This window comes from Haemaphysalis longicornis, unplaced genomic scaffold (assembly GCF_048455015.1).
Source record: "Haemaphysalis longicornis isolate Haplotype H1 unplaced genomic scaffold, Haemaphysalis longicornis Haplotype H1 scaffold_7, whole genome shotgun sequence".
In the NCBI taxonomy this organism is placed as follows: domain Eukaryota; kingdom Metazoa; phylum Arthropoda; class Arachnida; order Ixodida; family Ixodidae; genus Haemaphysalis; species Haemaphysalis longicornis.
Window position 1 is genome coordinate 137,964,628 of NW_027526422.1, and position 18,361 is coordinate 137,982,988.

The 18,361-nt window shown below is 50.5% G+C and overlaps 1 protein-coding gene across 1 annotated transcript in view; it reads right to left on the reverse strand.

The window, feature by feature from the left end:
- The window catches only part of LOC144147057 (uncharacterized), a 173,977-nt gene extending 171,046 nt beyond the window's left edge, over window positions 1–2,931 (reverse strand). Inside the window, exon 1 of the mRNA XM_077679086.1 lies at window positions 2,625–2,931. The gene's annotated coding sequence lies outside the window, so the exon portion shown is untranslated. The remainder of the gene's footprint in view (window positions 1–2,624) is intronic.
- Between the last annotated feature and the right edge of the window lie 15,430 nt (window positions 2,932–18,361).

The following is an 18,361-nucleotide window of genomic DNA, read 5'->3' on the forward strand; positions in this document are numbered from 1 at the left end:
GACAATACAGTTTTAAGCTGGAGGTTGAGGATAAATTAAGGTAGAAGGAGATACCACCCGTGAGACACGCGTTACTGTGAAGACAGTGGTGCTTAGTTTCATATGTCACTTTCTACACCATGCACGTACCGGATCAATATCATTTCGTAGTACAGTGAGAACTCGAGCTAAAAATATTCAATCTTACCAATTTCCCGATTGAACGCACAAATTCGAATTCCCCACAGGTGCCTATACGGATAAATTATTTCATTAACTTGAACTAACGATATAGATTCAGCTTCCTTTCCGATTTGAAAAAAAAGTATTTCTGAAACAACCATATTTACGTGGCGTTATTGCGAAACGCATTTAAGGTGTTGCGTCAAAATGCCACGAAGAATATTCCGCCACCTAAGAAAAAAAACGAGACATTGAGTTTCGTGTTTACGAAGCTCTACGAGATTAATTCAGCAGTCTCGTGGCAGCAGACCACGGCGTGCCGGCCAGCACGCTGTCCACAACATTAAAGGACGCCATCATCCATTCCACGTCCCCAAGTTTTGCGTCGAAGAAAAATAATTTCAGGCCCACTCCGCACAAGAAGTTGGGGGAAGCGTAACAACACGCCAGCTAGCAAGAGTAAGTACCATTAATAGTTTTTCCTTACCCTTCACCGCGAACTACCGCGCGTTTCGACGTGTAAGCGCCGTGTCGGTTCCAGATTTACGTTTTGAGGAGCTAGTCCATTCTCTCGGCGTGTAGTCGCGCGCGTCGACTTCGACCTGTGTGATCGGTTCGTCGGATCAGTGATACTGCTAGGAAACTGAACGTTGTGGCTTCTCAAGAAAACCGCAGAATTTTATATTCCCTCTCCGCTGGAGAGAAAAAAGAATGTCGCCGCCTTGTATATTACCCCAGTAACACCCTGTCAACAATCGTGAGTGCTGTAAAGAACATCAATTTCTCAAAAATGCATCCGTTCATCATAAGTTTTGTTCTTGAACGCGTTAAGGCGCCGAAAAGTGTCAAAGGGAAAAATTGCTACTTAAGTTACCTTTTTAATACGGGGGTACATGACCTTACTCCTGTGGAGTGCCTTGGAGTGCCTAAACGGGTGAGAAAGCAGGAGGCGCAACTGGGGCAGTTTTTTGCTGTGAAATAAATTCATGAAGGGATAGTTCACCTTCTCTAATGCCTAGCATTTTCGCTCCATTTCCGCGAGCCCTAAATGAAACCCTGCAGGTAACAAAAACCTGGATGTAAGAAAAGAAAAATTGCTATTGTCAACTTCGTTACATCCAGGTTTAACTCTGCTCCTTGCCCAATATATTTCTGTACTTCACACAGACACACACACACACACACACACACACACACACACACGCATGCGCGCACGCACACACATACACACACATATAGATATAAGAAAGGAAGTCCTCTTCCTGAAACGTCAGTAAACTTTTATTTTTTAATATTTTTCTCGTGCGTCTCTGTCGCAACTTACTATATATTTATATATATATATATATCTATATATATATATATATATATATATATATATATATATATATATATATATATATATATATATATGTATATATATATATATATATATATATATATATATATATATATATATATATATATATATATATAGAGAGAGAGAGAGAGAGAGAGAGAGAGAGAGAGAGAGAGAGATAGATAGATAAAGATATGCCTGTGTGTGTGTGGGCGCGTTCGTGCACGCATGTACCTACTTGTGCGTGCATGTGTTATACCAGTCCGTCCAGGCTGATCATCATTAGCAAAAGGCTGGATAATTTTGGTGATGGCTGTCACGAGGTACAGAGCAACCTTCCGCGATTTTGATATCCGCTTTCACAAGCAGCCGGTTGACAATTTGTTCGAGAAGAATGGCAAGGTCTATCAGAGTACGAATAAGCAACACTAATGTTTTAGTTGTGCAGTTCTTTGTTTATTTTTTTTTTTGTCCTGCTAAACTTCCCACTCTTGTCCCAAGGAGGAGGGGCCGCCCCCTTAAAAAAAATCGCGTGAAAGCCATTAATATATTTGCAGGCATATATCGTTCAGGAAAAAGGTGTATGCAGTAAACTGTACTACACGATTATGAAGTGGCATTATTCTGATGCTTCAACCATGTACCAGCCTCTCGAAGACGTAGAAATGGCCCATGTTACGGGACCTGAAATACATTACCCACGTAGGCTGAGCAAAAACGTAAGTTCTCAAAAGTGTAAGCACTGACAAAAAACTGAAGACAAGGACAAAATACGCGTAATGGTGCTGTGGGCACACTTGTGCATAAAATTAATGCTTATTAGCCCCTCCTTTTCTTTATACAACTTGGTGCAAAATGGGGCAACAAAATGGGATGTTGAAAAATACACCCGTAAAAAAGTTTTGCGGACCGAACAAACGCGCCGTAGGGCGGGAGCGCCAAAATCGAGCTCATTTTAAAAAGGCATTCAAAGCCAAATAACCCTTCACCGCATGAAAAAGAGCCCCTACATTTGTCCGGCCAGAGGTGGCCGAATTTAAAGCAGTAGCCATTGACAGATCTAACGATAGAGTAAAACACGACAAAGAAAAAAAGCAGTGCAGGGTAGATCACCCCATCTCACCTGGTGACTCGCTTCGTCGCTGTAGAACGCCGCTCTACATTCCCTCCACAGACGACCCTTTGCCGCAGCTCACGACCGTAGCAAGAGCGCCAAAGTACTGCAAAGAGAACAGGCAAGTACCATTGCCTCGGCTTCTCTTGCGCATCGCTCTGTGGTCCTGCAGCAGCGGCGACCGTTCTCCGTAGTCGGGCGTGCTCACCTCTACTATCGCGGGGAAGAGATAGAGAGGGAGCAACAGTGAGGCGGAGGAGGTTTGTTCTGCTCGCCCCGCGCCGCTGCGACTTGTACTGGGAACTCGAAGGGGAACTGGCGTAGAGCGTCTTGCCACTCGTGTGTCTCGTGAAGTAGCAATGATTCGACTTGTAACGTTTGACGCCCTGAAATTCTTTGCTTGCGCCAAATGGTGGTATCATCTCCTTTAAGCGGAATAAAAGAACGGTTGTTTCTTGGCATCTACAGATGATTTTGCAAGGCAGGACACCCATAAGGCATCGCGATCTCCACCGTTAGCGTGCGTCGCCGCGATAGGCGTTTACTTGCCGTCAATACGTTCCAAACGGTCGCACAGAACACTACGTTGCCCGTTGATATCGCAACCGATTTCTGAAAGGCACTGACGAATTTTCTCCGCTGGTTATCTTTTCACCCTAGGCTTACACAGTTCGTGCACTGCATTCGACCACTGCGGCGACGAACCGCCCCTCTCTTCCACTGAGAAAAAATAATCGCACTGCGACGAGCCTGACCAAATATACAGACGACCATTATCTTTATTCAAGCAGACGACGGCTAAGCGACGTGCAGCGATCGAAATTCGGACTATTCAGACCCAGAAAACGTATGCGCATTCTTTATATGTTTATTTCTGTTGCCAAACAGTAAAGCAATCACAGATAGCCTTGAGTTAAATACACCGGAAATAGTTTGTACCAAGAATAACCTTTGTTTGAATAAGTAATTTTTTTATCCTGAGCAAGTTTTCAGTGAGGGCGACTTTTTCTTTTTCCGTTAAAAATCATTCATTCTTCGGAATGAAACATATATAAACGTCTCTACAATGAAGTGGTTATACTGTCAGCCACTAATATTATAATCATGGGTATAAACAGCTGCAATATAACGACCTATTTTTTCTCACCGCGGAAAGTGAGGTAGCGGCCACACAACGCTTGTGTCCGGAGCTCCTGCTACGCTCTTACCCTGTCATGGACGACTGAACCAGACCTGTATCGGACCGCGCATTTGCGCGGGTGCTCGGCACGGATCGCTTAAAGGAGCCATGAAGAGAAAATACAACTTCGTTTAATTTGAAAGAACAGGGATTCAGTATCTCACTCAGCTCCATTAGAGCTACAAAAGATGTTTTTTTAACGAAAAAAAAAGCAAGAAGTATTTAAAAAATTTCAAATTTTGCGCCACAGTGACGTGTTATGAGCAAGAATGACGTCATACGGGCCAACAATAAAACACAATTTTCAGTGCGTTAACTGCACGTTAGCATCCAAGTGATGCGGTCAAATGGAACTAGAGGCCCCATTACAGACGTCCAGTCATGTGTCGTCGCGACAGGTCAATTAGGCGGGCGCCAATCGCACAAACAAGGTTCCGTGACGTCATAGAAAAGTTGCGGGAAATTGACTAGTGGGTCGCGACTGCTTCAAACGTTTTCTTTAATATCTCCGTTATTTGTTCGAAGATTGCGATGATATTGGTATCATTGTTATCGGTACTAAGCAGTCCTTCTAATAAACCCAACTTGCATTTTGTCTTCATGGCTCCTTTAAGGGCGTGGTCCGGCCACGACGCCGGCCTATTTAGGCGCACTGAAATTCCCTTTCTTTGGTCAGGTTAGTACAAACCCGTAGTGCTGTCCTCTCGTTTCGGGCTTTGATTCGGTGCGTCAATGTATACACTAGGCCTCTGCTTTTGCCTGCTCAGAGCAGCTCCCAGCAGCCCAAAACTGCGGCCGCCATTGATTTTCTATGATCAAATAAAATACGGAGCTCCTTGGAGCTGCTTTGAGCAGGCAGAAAAAAAGAGACCCAGAGCTTCCGCATTTTTATGAATAATACATTGGTGTTTTGTTGAACGGTTGTGCAGTATGCCACACCGCACCGCGCTTTTCAATAAGGATGCGCAAAAATACTCCGTCTTCGAAATTGTTTCTGCTTCACCTTTCGTACTTTATGCATGTTCATTAGGCAGTTTTACAATGGGGGAAGCCGCCGTTGGGGGCCCTAAAGAAGTTATGGCAACTCAAACTAAACGCCCGCGCGCGCGGGCCCCAACAGTCCGCTCTGATATACCACTGTTTCTCCTTGCCTGATCCGTAAATAAGATTGGTGTTCTATGAATTAAAAAGCTCATGTGCGCTCCAGTTAACATTGTGCGTATTTTGATTGCTGTGATATGCATTTCCTCTGGCCTTCTGATTCCGCGGTGTAAAAGCTGTATTGGAAAAGATTTGCTGCATGTTAGGTTCGCCAAAGCACTAACATTAACAATCTTTTACAATACTAAACCTTTTGTAAAAGATATATGGTGCTGGCGAACGCTGACGCGAACAGAACGAAAAAGACATTGTGAGTTGCCGCGATTTATTGTCCCCTACGTAGTTTTTTGCTTGTTTGTATGTTTTTCATTTTTTATGTGTGTGGCCACCGACAATACGCGGGACGGGTGAAGGACTAAGTTGAAAATCCGCGTTCCGAGTCGTTCGTGTTCGCTGCCCCCATTTGATTGCGTTAACATCATGTCTCTTCATGAATGCCAACGCACCCAGCTTCTGAAAATTCTGTTATGCGTCCGTGTGTAAAATACACCCTTCCTCAAAGATCAAAAACAGCGCTATGACGGGACAAAGAAAGGCGAGACGAGGCCTCACGTTGTTTTCGACATTTCAGTGTCTACCAACAAGCCTGCATGTCCCAAGCCTCGAATATCCCACCCTCTACTCCCACTTCCCCCACTTGACCTAGCGTCTTCCTAATGTAATAAAGGCTATCTCCTCCTCCTCCTTTTTAGATTCTCACATCAAGCTTCTCTTGCCGTTCGCTAGCTAGCGAATCACGCATCGTTTTTTTCTCGCCTCTCTAAAATAACTTTAGTTAATCGTATTATTGCAGCTCTGAGCTGCAAACAGCTCGTGATGTTTGCACCGCGCATCACATGTCCACCAGCCCTAATTTTTTTAAAAATTGAAACTCAAAGTGTGCGTCACGCAAAGTCACGCAAAGTCACGCAAAGACGTGCGTCACGCAAAGTGTGCGTGACGCACGTGCTAGCGGCTCTGTGTTGCTCTCTTCAGCAGCCGCGACGGCGGCACACCAGCGTCACGTAGCGCCATCTACGACTCCGCTCCGAATTTCATCACTCCCCTGTGCGCCCCGCCGACTACCGCGCGTCGCACTTTCCCCCTCTAGCCACCATACCATAGCCTCTAAAAATATGCCTGGCAGCTCGCCCAGTCACCCATTGAAGAGAGACGGCCCTCATGTGGCGCTCTTCTGCCACGAGGCGGCGCTGGCGTCTGAAGCTACCTTCGGGCAATCTCCTTTGCGTGTAGCATGAATCGGCGCAGCACAGCCGGCCCAGGTGCGCATTTTCAGTGGTTTTCTTTGTGTCCATCAACCACTCCAACAATTAGTATCGTTACGTTGCGGCTGCAGGTTAGTGCGGGCCGAGTTTCCGATTCACGGCGTTCTGAGATCTCAAGCCGGCTGGCTAACCGGATGCCAGGCCACCGCCACTCGATCTCGCGCTATCGAGTAACCGTGGCGAGTCAAACAATTTTCTGGAGGCTCTGGCAGCTCATGTGGTGCCAGAAGGGCCCAGCCTGAAAAAAATCAACGGTGATCTGGCACCCTCATGAAATTGAGTGACGTGTCGCTATGCGGGAAAAAGCGAACTGCGGACTCTCGATGGCTCATCCACAGCAGCCAACCCGGAGAATAAAATGAAACATTGAAGGCCCCTTCTGTGCGCGATGTGGGATAATCATAAAATGTAGAGAGGGCGCGGGCAGTGGAAGAGGATTTAAAGGGACACTGAAGTGCTATTGTGACAAGTGTGTGGCGCCCCCCATCCCTGATATTCGTTGGCCGCTAAGTTCAGTGGCCCCACCAGCCTCGGTGGGCAACCTTGTGTGTGGCCGGGCAATAAACACCTCCGAGCACGGCTGCTCGGGGGTCAGTCACCGTCACCACCAGCACGCTGCATGTCGTCTCTCGGCTGGAGGGTACCCCTACCCTCCCAGGTTCACGAACGCGGGACTAAATCGTGACACTGGCGACGAGGATGGGATTCGTCGCCACTGACGCCACTCGTCGCCACTGACACTGGCGACGAGGGAAGAAGCCCGCGGAGTGGCCGAAGCCACCGAGAACGCCGAGACACCGCCCCCTCAAGCCAGCCGCCATTACGCCATGCCGCTGTACGGGAGGCTCGAGCCGTTCGAGGGTGAAGGGTCCGCCTGGCCGGTCTACGAGGAGCAAGTCGGCGTGTTTTTCCGGGCGAACGACACACCCGAGGCAAAACAGCGCGACATCTTCCTGGCCAGCTGCGGGACCCGCGTCTTCGCTCTCCTGCTCGACCTGCTCAAGCCGGCCACGCCGCACGACAAGTCGCTGGGTGAGCTGCTCGCTACGCTACGCTCGCACTACAGCCCGGCTCCGTCGACGTTAATGGAGCGTTTTCGCTTCAATAACCGGAGCCGCCGAGACGGAGAGACGCTCGGGCAGTTCGTCGCAGCGCTGCGAGGGTTGGCGAGCGGCTGCGCCTTCGGGGAGCAGCTCGACTCGCTGCTCCGGGACCGTTTCGTCTGCGGGATCAACGACACCGCCATGCAGACGCGACTCCTGGAGCTTCCCGACCCCTCGCTGGACGACGCCGTGAAGGCAGCGCTGGCGATGGAGGCTGCGGCCAAGGACGCGGGCGAGCTAGCGCGTGCGGCCGGCGCACCGTCGGCGGAGGCGGCGGTGAACAAGATGGCGGCACGGCATGGCAGGTGCGTTCGCTGCGGTGGTGACCACCCCCCTTCACAGTGCCAGTTCGCGCAAGCGGAGTGCTTCGCGTGCGGACGAACTGGGCACATTGCTCGGGCGTGCCGAGGGGGGACGACGGCAGACGGACGGAAGCAGCAGCCGGCGTCGAGCACAGGTTCCGCGCCAGCCCAAGGCCAAGGGAGTCGCCGCAAGGGTAGGCGGCGGGGGCGTGCGGCAGCAGCTTCGGGTGCAGCGGCTAGGCTTCACGTCGTGGCCGAAGACCCGCAGATGTTCGACATGTGGCACGCGGCCACAGTGCAGCCGCCGGTGCCACCATACTGGCTGACCGTCGAAGTCTGCGGGCGCCCCATCTCCATGGAGCTGGACACAGGGGCCAGTGTGTCGGTCATGGCCGGGAAAGACTTCAAGCGCACCTTCCCTGGCGTGGCCGTCGAGGCGCCGGGCGTCATGCTGCGCAGCTACTCCGGACAGCTCGCCCACGTCGAGGGTCAAGCCCAGGTCAGCGTCCGCCTTGGCGACAGGGAGGCCACCCTTCCCCTGTACCTGACCAAGGGGCCGTCACCGACGCTGCTGGGCCGGAACTGGATCCAGGCGTTGGGCGTGAGGCTGCCGGAGTACCAGGAAGCAGTGCATGCAGTGGCAGATGGCCCGAGCCTCCTGACCAAGTCGGAGGCCCTGTTCCAGCCCGAGGTGGGGACATTCACCGGCACGGCGGCAAGCATTGAGGTGCCAGAGGGAGCACGGCCCCGTCCAGCCCGACTGCATGGACGGCGTCATCGAGCAGCTGCTGCACCGGCGAGAGGCCGGCACCAACGGCGGCGGGGTGCTGGGCACCAACGGCCGCCTGCTGCACCTGGTGGTGCAGAGTGCCAGGGCCAGCGCCCAGCAGGTGGCGCATGCTATGCGGCAGGTGCTCCCGCAGGGCTTCCGGCTCGATGACAAGGCCCAGTACGCGCTGGTCGTCAGGATCATCGACGGCGACGTGGGCCTGCCGCACAACTTGTTCCGCACGGAGCCCCACGGCTGCCTGTGCGTGTACACCAGCCAGCCGGAGCTGAAGTACATCCGCGAGAGCCTCGAGAAGACCCTGCTGGCCAACCTGGAGCAGGAGGACCGGCTGCCCTTCCACGGCCTGCCCCTGGTCATGGTGTTTGCGGGCCAGGGGGACTGCCTGCGCGAGGAGGGCATCAACCGGGCCAAGAGCCTGCAGTGCCCCTTCGTGGACGACGGCGGCGGTCTGGACCCCGTGCGGCTGGAGCAGGCGCTGTGTGCGCTGGTGGAGAGCATCGAGCGGCTGCACATCTACCAGACGCCGCCCGCGGTCGCGGGGCCCCGGCCGGACCTGCGGCTGATGCTGTGCATGGTGTGCGGGGACCCGTACGCGCCCGAGCAGGTGCTGGCGCAGCCGGACTGCCAGGCCGCGGGCCCGCTGCACTACCTCAGCCTGGACTCCTTCAAGGGGAGCCAGCTTCACCGACCGCTGCCAGCACAGCACCAGGGGCTGGTGCTACTCGCGCCACTGTGGCACCACGCGCAAGTCCTTCGACACCAGGAAGGCTGACAGCTGGTGCGAGTGTGACACAGGTGGCACCCAATGCTGCCACACCTGCATCGACACCTGTGCCCAGGCGGAGTGCGAGACTGCGGAGACCTCCGGACCGGTACTCGCCGGGGGGACAGGTGTTGTTTTGTGTTTGTGTAGGACAAACAAACTTGGGGGTGAGGGGTGTGACAAGTGTGTGGCGCCCCCCATCCCTGATATTCGTTGGCCGCTAAGTTCAGTGGCCCCACCAGGCTCGGTGGGCAACCTTGTGTGTGGCCGGGCAATAAACACCTCCGAGCACGGCTGCTCGGGGGGTCAGTCACCGTCACCACCAGCACGCTGCATGTCGTCTCTCGGCTGGAGGGTACCCCTACCCTCCCAGGTTCACGAACGCGGGACTAAATCGTGACAGCTATGTAAACATTGCGGGATTACTAGCGCAAATTGTAGTCCGGAGTCCCCAGGCCATGTTTCGACCACTCTAGGCGCGTTTACGCGATTTTATTTAGTAGAAAAACTAATTCGAAAATGCTGTCGTCCTCTCTTTACGCTCGCCCATTTTCTGTGGCGTTTTCGTGTGACGTCAGGAGGGGATGAGCTGGCAATTGGCTGCGCTACTGCACGGCTCCCCGGCCTTCAGACAGAGTCAGTCGGCCCAGCGTTTCCTCCGCCGGCCGCAGGCGCGTCGTCGCAATCAAGGAGGTTAAAAACAATTGCTTGGCCGCAATTCGTTCGCTTAGTTGAAACGAAGCCAGAACACGTTTGTGAATGGAAGAATGTGCCTTTCTTTACTTGGTTTGTTTGTACACTGTATCTAGCTCCAAGTCAAGGTCGCTTCACACAAGCGCTGCACAAGCGCACATGCGACGCTTCGCTGACCGATACGCCAGTAGGATAATATAAGGCCTCTTGAAGGCGGGAGAAGAGTCAGCGAAGTCAGTATAGGTACTAAGGAAATAAAATCTACTGATATTTGTACCGTACAGCGTAAAACTAGGGTGCGGGAAGCACTTTTTTGCGCTGGGCGAAGAAGCACAGCGGCCAGCAGCACGACTACGCATCTGTGAACCCTTTTCCGTCTACGAAATGCAATTGCTAGACGTGAGCTACTGTGGAAACTCAGGCGACGCTTACTGCACGAGCGCAGTAAAAGTAGTCACCTAAGCTGCTTGAAATGCCAAAACTAAAAAAAAAGTGTAAACCGGTTGTAAAATATATACCCTCTATTAGCAGGTCCCTAGCGTCCCGCTCTGTGGCTCAGTGGCTTTCGGTTGCAGGCATGTGAGGTCCGTGTACTTGCCTATGCGGACGACATTGCTTTTTTGTGCCGTGATAGAGAAAGTATCAGTAGCGCCATTAAAATACTTAATTCCTTTTGTGAATATACTGGAAGTTCCGTAAATTGGAAAAAGTGGCTGGGGTTCTGGCACGGGTGCTGGGACTGGACACCCAGTGTGTTTCAAGGTGTCAGCTGGCAAGTTACGCCTGCGAAGTATCTAGGTGTCCCGCTGGAAAATTACCGCGACAGTGAGCCGTACTGGCGAAGCCAGACAGCGGCGTTGCGAGAGAAAGCGGAAAAGTGGGAGGGAAAGGGTAAAACGTTGTCTGTGTTTGCACGGGCGACGGTGTGTAATGTGTTTCTGTTCGCTAAACTGTGGTACGTTTTGCAAGTTATTCATTGTTCGCGTGCAAATGTACAAAGGTTACATCGTGTATGTGCTGTTTTTATCTGGGGTTCGACCTGGGAACGGACGAGTAGAACTAATATTTTCAGACGTGTGCGTGATGGTGGTTTGTCACTATCGCATCTTTTTCTGCGACAAGTAGTCAATAGATTTTATTTTTTGCGTGAGGTGAAGGACCCCCTACTTCGCACTGTAATTCTGGTTAGGTTAGGTAGATTTCTGCCTCAGTTTGTTATGACGTCATCTTTGTGTTATACCGGAGGACTTCACGGATATCTAAAGGAAGTCGTACAGGCAACACAATTTGTATGTTCGCGTTTTTCCATGGAGTATTTGACTTCAGTGTCGAAGAAGAAGTTGTACAAAGATCTCGTTGAAATCTGCTTTCCTGTGCCACTATACAGATCCATGTTTCGAAGTGGACCAGGACAAAATGTTTTGAAACGTGTAAAAGCAATGGTTGTTCCGCCGGGTGTTAAAACGTTTTTCTTTAAGCTTCATGTTGGTGTGCTCCCGGTTAAAACGTGGATGCTTGAGAAGGGTTTGTTCGTGCCCTGGGGAGCAGACTGCTGGCTATGCAAGAAGCCGGAAACTGTTGAACATGTATTTTTGGACTGTTGGGATGCGGTGTTTTTGTGGGATGTACTTCAGAGAACTTTGAAAAAGGAACTCCCCTTGGATCCTCATGGTATACGGTTTCTGGCAGTTGAGAACGATAATGGAGTGCCTTACGACCTATTGATGTTGCTGGTCCTCCACGGAATATGGAGGTCTCGATTGGCAGCTCGTTACTCGGATGTTGATGGACGGCCCGCGAGGCAGTATTTCTGTGAAAGCGTTCATCGCATTGTAGAAATGTGGAAGGGTCAACCTTGTACACCCGAGTGGCTGCAGGAAGTAGAGAAAGTGTTGTCTATGCCCCGTTTTTAGACATAATACGCTGGCTTAGGCAAAGCTAGCGTTTGTTATCTGTAGCACGTTTTTGTGATGTCTGAAACCGGTAATAAAGAAAAAAAAAAGTGGCTCAGTGGTTTGGGGCGCTAGGTATGTCACCGCAAGTGCTTTGCAAGTCACGAGTTCGAATCCCCGCGCGTACGTGCTTTCTTTTTTTGTAAGTTAACTTTTTTGTTTTCCGCCGATGTTTTCTATAACGAGTTCACCTTTTTTTGGGCCGCAACGTTCATGGCTACACGAACTAGTTCACAAAACGCGCGCAGGCTGGCACTGGCGCGCTAGCGAGTTCTCGTTGGCGTGCTGTTGCCATAAGCACCGACTGCTTGCAGGCAGTGGGCACATGCCAGAATGAACAGACCCTTGGCCTGGTGCGAACACGCTTTTTACGATACAGGCATGAGGGAGGCAAGCTCCAAATATGGGGGAAAAGCGCATGACATTTGGGCGTCTGCGGGTACGCGGAGGGCGTTCATGCACTGCGTAGGTCTCGGCTAGTGAATGCTACGACTACAAGCCGTCCTGGGAGGCTTATCTTGTGCATTTTACAGCCGACAAGATGGCAGAAGCGCGGTACGATGATTATTGAGATATTGAGAATGCCCATCTAACAACGCCATTGGTTATGTTTTACAGAACCGAAACCGAAACCGAAACTTGTTTGATTGCTAACCTTGGGCATCGTCCAATCACGGCGCCCCTCCTCCCAACGTCACAGCCTTAGTTGGTGCGGCCGCCGCAAACCGCGCATGGTAGATTTTCTTCTTTCGCGCTTTGTAAAGTCATTACCGATTTGTCAACCGGATAAATGATGAAACGTGTGCTAATGTGAGCCAGTCTACGCAGTGCAAGCAAAAACGAGAGCTTGACAAATTCACTTCAGTGTGAATTCGAGGGGGAATGCGAGCAGCTCTTCGATTTTAGCCTCAGACTCACCACGGATACGCCGAGATGCCCCACGCCAAGAAATATGTGAAAAACGAATGCCAGATTGCTTCCACGGGGTGTCCGCGGTGAATACGAGCCCCAGTGAGAAAGAGTGGAGTACGTGACCGGAAGCACGTGACCATAAATGAAAGCCAATCAGAAAAGACTTCCGGCAAATTGCCTGAATTGCCGGCAATTTGTGCAGTCGAGAATAGGGCCCCTGGAGGCCCGGCACCTGTTGTCGAGACCGGCGTGGCGCGCATGCGCGTCCTGTTTTATTCGCAGGCACGCCAATTTTCTCGCTTCCTGCAGCGGTGCTGCAATGGTCACTCAAGCACCGCATAGCGGCGCCTTTGTAGCATTCCTTTCTTCTCGATGGCGCATTTGGGTCCTAACCTGACGATTGCGAGGGCTTTGGCGCAAGTGCTCCTCGCGTCCTGATAAACGCTTGCGCGCATTCTTTTATTTGTTTGTTTTGTGCTTTATTGTTTTTAGACGATGAGACTAGCGGCTTGCAAACGGCGTCCCCGAATGAAGCGCGTACGAAGCGCAGTCTCACGGTGCCGCGCTACCGACGACGAAATGCCAGCTGTGTGAACCGCGACCCTCTATTTACCTTGTATGTTTTGTAATTTGGCCACGGAACATATATTCCAGCTCGTTCCCCGCTGCCCATAAAGTAGGCGATTTGCAAATTTTATGATAGAAGTCTTCTGTTTTATTTTTAATGTCTACTTCCTTACTTCAAAATGATTGAAAGACATACCCATACGAATTCTCTGGTCGTTATGCGCGTCAGCATTATTCAAAACGGCACCTCGGGTTCCAATCGAAGAACGCCATAAAATTATTCGCTACTTTTCGCAGTACTATTAATCGCTACTTAGGGCCTTCCGAATGTTTTTGTCACTAATGAACGGTTGTTTAACCACTGAAAAACAATCAGCTTGTCCTCCTGTTTCGTTGTTGACCTTGTCGTTCCGCTCCGCTGGGCATCTGCAAGGTGGCTCTTCTCTGATGGAGGCGAATAATGAAAATGCTCAAGTGTGTTCGGGATTTCGGCGCATGTTACACATTTCCAGGTAATCAAAATTAATCCAGAGTTTTCAACTACGGCGCGCCTTATCGGCTGTGTAGCATCGGCGCTTTAAAACCTCATAATCAATTAATGCAAGCCGACCTTGAGGAATTGCTCCGGCCTTGAAGCAAATCATCCTCGTAGGCATGAATTTCTTGGCTAACAGCATCTGTTGGCCTATTAGTAAGCCGGCAAATGTCTCTTTGAAAAACAGCTTTTCAAAAGTAGCGAATAATTTTACGGCACTCAATGGGAGCCCGAGGTGCCATTTTTACGAATGCGACGGCCAGAGCGGGGAGACAATTTATGTGAGTACGTATTTTTATCATTTTAAATAATGAAGTAGACAGCAAAACCTCCAAAATAATTTATATCATAAAAAGGCATTCCGTTCGCAAGCCGCCGTTGGCAAGCCGCTAGTCTCATCGTCTAAGAACGATAAAGCACAAAAGAAGCAAATAAAACATTGCGCGCAAGCGTTTATCAGGACGCGAGGAGCACTTGCGCCAAAGCCCTCGCAATTGTCACGTTAGGCCCCAAATGCGCCATCGAAAAAAAAGGAATGCTACAAAGGCGTCGCTATGTGGTGCTTGAGTGACCATTGCAGCACCGCTACACTAAGCGGGAAAATCGGCGTGTCTGCGAGTAAAACAAGACACGCCTGCGCGCCACGCCGGTCTCGACAACAGGCGCCGGGCCTCCAGAGCGCGCATCGGTGGCTTTTGCCACGCGCTCGCGTGGTCTGCAAAATTAAGTCCCCGACTGTACGAAGCTACTATTATATTTACAGTTTGGTTTCCATGGTAACTACCACACTTTTCACTTGCCAGAACTACGAAATTGAAAATTGCGTTGAGCCCATGGGTGTTTGGCATACTACTCAGGGTTCCCCTACGGGAAGATGGTGTTATTTTATTGGACGCGACGGGGCTATGTCCCTCTCTTGTCGTTGTTGAGCCGTCCACACCCCCACTGTGCATGCTCGGCTTGCTGAACGCCCGGTGGTGTCTTACCCTTTAACGGCTCCTGGAGCGACAGTGTTGCCGGTGTCTTCCTGGGCCGGCCCGAGATGAGCCGAGCATGCGCAGTGGGGGTGTGGACGGCGCCACAACAAGGCAGGGACATAGCCCCGACCATGAGATGCTGGAGCGTCAGTGTTGCCGGTGTCTTCCTGGGCCGGCACAAGACGAGCACGCTTCCCCTTAAAGGGCTCCTGGAGCGGCAGTGTTTCCGGTGTCTTCCTTGGCCGGTGGATGGACAGACGACGGACGACGGACGACGGACGACGGAGCCGAGAGCAGGAGATGCTTTGCATCTCAAAAGCGGGACCAGGCAAGAAAACACACACAACGCAGTGTGTGAGAACACACACTACCTTGTGTGTGTTCTCTTCCCTGGTCCCGTTTCTTTTTTGTGCGGTTGTGCGCAGTTCCAGTGATGAGCCATTTTCAACTAGCCCTTCTTTCCACTCTGATTCAGCCCAAAACCGCTTCGCACTACAAAGGTTCGGCTGCTCTCCCTCTTACAGTCGTACCAGTGGCTACGGCTACAAACTGAACGCAGTACCAGTAAGATGAACTAAAACAAGTCGAAAGGTGAACTTTATAAGACCGACAACACCGTTATCCCAATGGCCGGGCGTGGGCTGGATGATGATGATGGTAATGGTTGCGATTGGTCTCCCCTTTGAAGCGGGGTAATGACATGTCATCTTACCAAAAAAGACTAATATAATCGTGTTTTACACTTTTGGTTTAATACTAGCGCTGTTTAGGCAGGCACTAAAGCTTATAAGGCCCGAAATACTTTTTTTTCCCCTGTTACAGGTGGTAACTGTCCTAGGCAATATTCCCCTTTCTGCTTTTCCTCCACCAGCATTTTAACCTTCTTTTCGCTCCCTCGACAGCCTCGAAGTAAACTTCCTCTGTGATGCCCTTAAATCCTAGGGCTTCGGGAAGCCCAATATTCCCTTCATGTAGATTTGGATGGATACCCTCACATTCTAACACTATGTGCCGCGTAGTTTCTGTTTCTTTTCCGCAGACCACGCATACCCCATCACTTTGTGAATACTTCCCCACAAAACTCTTAGTTCGCAGGCAACCTGCTATAGCCTCAAAAAGCAAAGCACTGCCCTGGGAATTATCGTAGAAATTTTCCTTTCTGATGTTCAATTTCTCAGCCCTGTACATCTCTAGTGTCAGATGCCAGCGCCTCTGGCGGCAGATTCCGCCAAAGAGAAAGATAGAATTAGGAGAGGGTGCGGCAGGACAGCAGCCGCCGTTGTGATAAGAATCTTTTTAGAGGAGGCGATGGACAGCCGAATCTCCGCGGCCACTCAGCGTAGCAGATATCTGATCGCCGCTTTTAAAATCAGAGCTGATTACAATCCCTGCCGCAATTTTTTACCACACTAGTGTCTACTTGCTCGCATGTGGAACTTCTTTTCCGCTGTCACATTGATTGAAAGAGTGGCGACAAGCTGTTGCTACCGTGGCCTGCGCCGGTTCGAGCCACTTAGTGGGCCTTGCGGGAAAGCGCGTCCGGCATGTGCGCGGACTGTTAACGAGGGCAGAAAACGCTTCAAGATTGCCTACATTGTCCACTTCTTGCGAACGACGCCCGGTATCTACGGATTCAGCTGAGCGATCATTGTAGCTGATCGGGTGGATCGAGGAACCAGCCGCAGGTTTCGCTTCAGCCATGGTCACGCACAGCCTCGCTGGCTGAGAGAGCGACGCAAATCTGAGTGGGACGAACGGAGCGCTAAACCCGAAGCGGCGCTTGTAGATTGAATAGAGGGCGCAGCGGGCGAAGTTGACTCTTGCCAACTGCACTCGCCCAAGCGCGGAGGCCGCGCTTTTTCGCGTTTCGGCCAATTTTCATGTTAACAGGAAGGCCAAAGCGACGGCAGGGTAGAAAAAAACATGTCGGAATAAATAAAAGGGATTTTAGAGGTTTGTGGGGTAAGCGTGCCCACTTTTTTTTTTAGTTCGGCGAAGTGCTTACAACGCGGAAAAAGGAATGACGGATGAACGGAGGTGACAGGGAGAAGCGTTGTAGTAACAGCTTCCGCTGTTTTTTTTTCCGTGTCCCGCCTTAACTCGCCCGGAGTAACATGCAATGAATAGAAAAAAACAAGGGCAGTGCTGCGTTAATTTTGCCTGCATCTGTTTAATGACACTGGGCGATTTCACTCCAGCATCAATGAAGCCAATCCAGGAATGTGGCTGTATTTTCATTTTACACTTAATTTCCAGCACGTTCTCCACGAAATAATAATTTTTAAAATGTTGCGGTCGTAAGCCTTCAACCGAAGCCTATTGCTTATATTAACTGGTGAGGCGTGCATGCAGGTAATCGTGTCAGTGCGTCGTCACTGGTTACTTCAGGCTGCGCGTGATGGCGATACTTGTCCGTGCTAAGCACATGACTGTGTTGCACTCTGCCTCACCGAACGCAAAGTGTTGCCCCTAGCCCAATGTGAGTGCGATTAATAACATCTCTGTTGACCCTACCGTTGAAAATCCTGCTGAACCGGGGCAGACGACGCACGCCGGTGTTTTAAATGCAGAGCAATTCAGTAACTCACGATGTCACCCGCATTGACGTCCGTCGTTGTCCGCACCGTCGTTGTCCGCACCCCTCCCCCTACACTATATAAAAAAAAATACTATCCGGCGCCTGGTTTCGATCCCTCGACCCTGCGGGCGGAACGCAATGTACATGGTGCTATAACCACTGCGCCACAAAGTCTACACAGAATGGGAAGCTACGAACGCGCCTTATATCCTTGACTCATTCAAACTACGTCAAGAAGCTGCTGATACAACGCATTCACTACCACCAACTCCCCAAACACTGAACGTTAACGCAATACACCCACCCCCTATGCGACGCATTTACTCGAGTCCCCCTCGCGGGGAGATGGTCCAATTTTTTTAAAAAATATCGGTCTGAAACAGTACATTTTTTTCACTTCAGCAGCAAAGGTTGCATATATCTGGCCAAAAAATTAGATTTCGAAAATTTTCTTGTTTGTTTTGAAGGTCCCCAAAGTTTCCACACAACACAATGTGTAAAGTAGCCCCACCCGATCGCGTCCAAAATATTTTTTTCTTTTTTCTTCGGCGTGCGGGCGCAGTGGCCCAAGCCGCGCCATGTCCGTGGCGCATCGGCCATGTCGGTGGCCGTTTCCAGCGTTGCCAAGCGAAGAAATTGACTTTTAAACTTTTGAACGAATACCACTTATATATTGCTTAAGTTTGTGAGCTACGTTATTCCGAAGTGAATGCCGCATGTGCTACTTTCTATTAAACATATTCTCAGTGTCGGCCTTCGATTTGACTGTATGCCCGTGTGCGTTGCATTCTCCCCGAAACTTTAGTCAGACATTTATGTTCTATTTGACACATGCATGCTGTTCTCATAACATCGCGACTACACGCGCTATATTACAGATATGATGCGAATATGCCATACATACCAGTCCTGATATCTAATTAGAGAAATTAATATTTTATAAAAATTCGGGCGTTGAATAAATATAA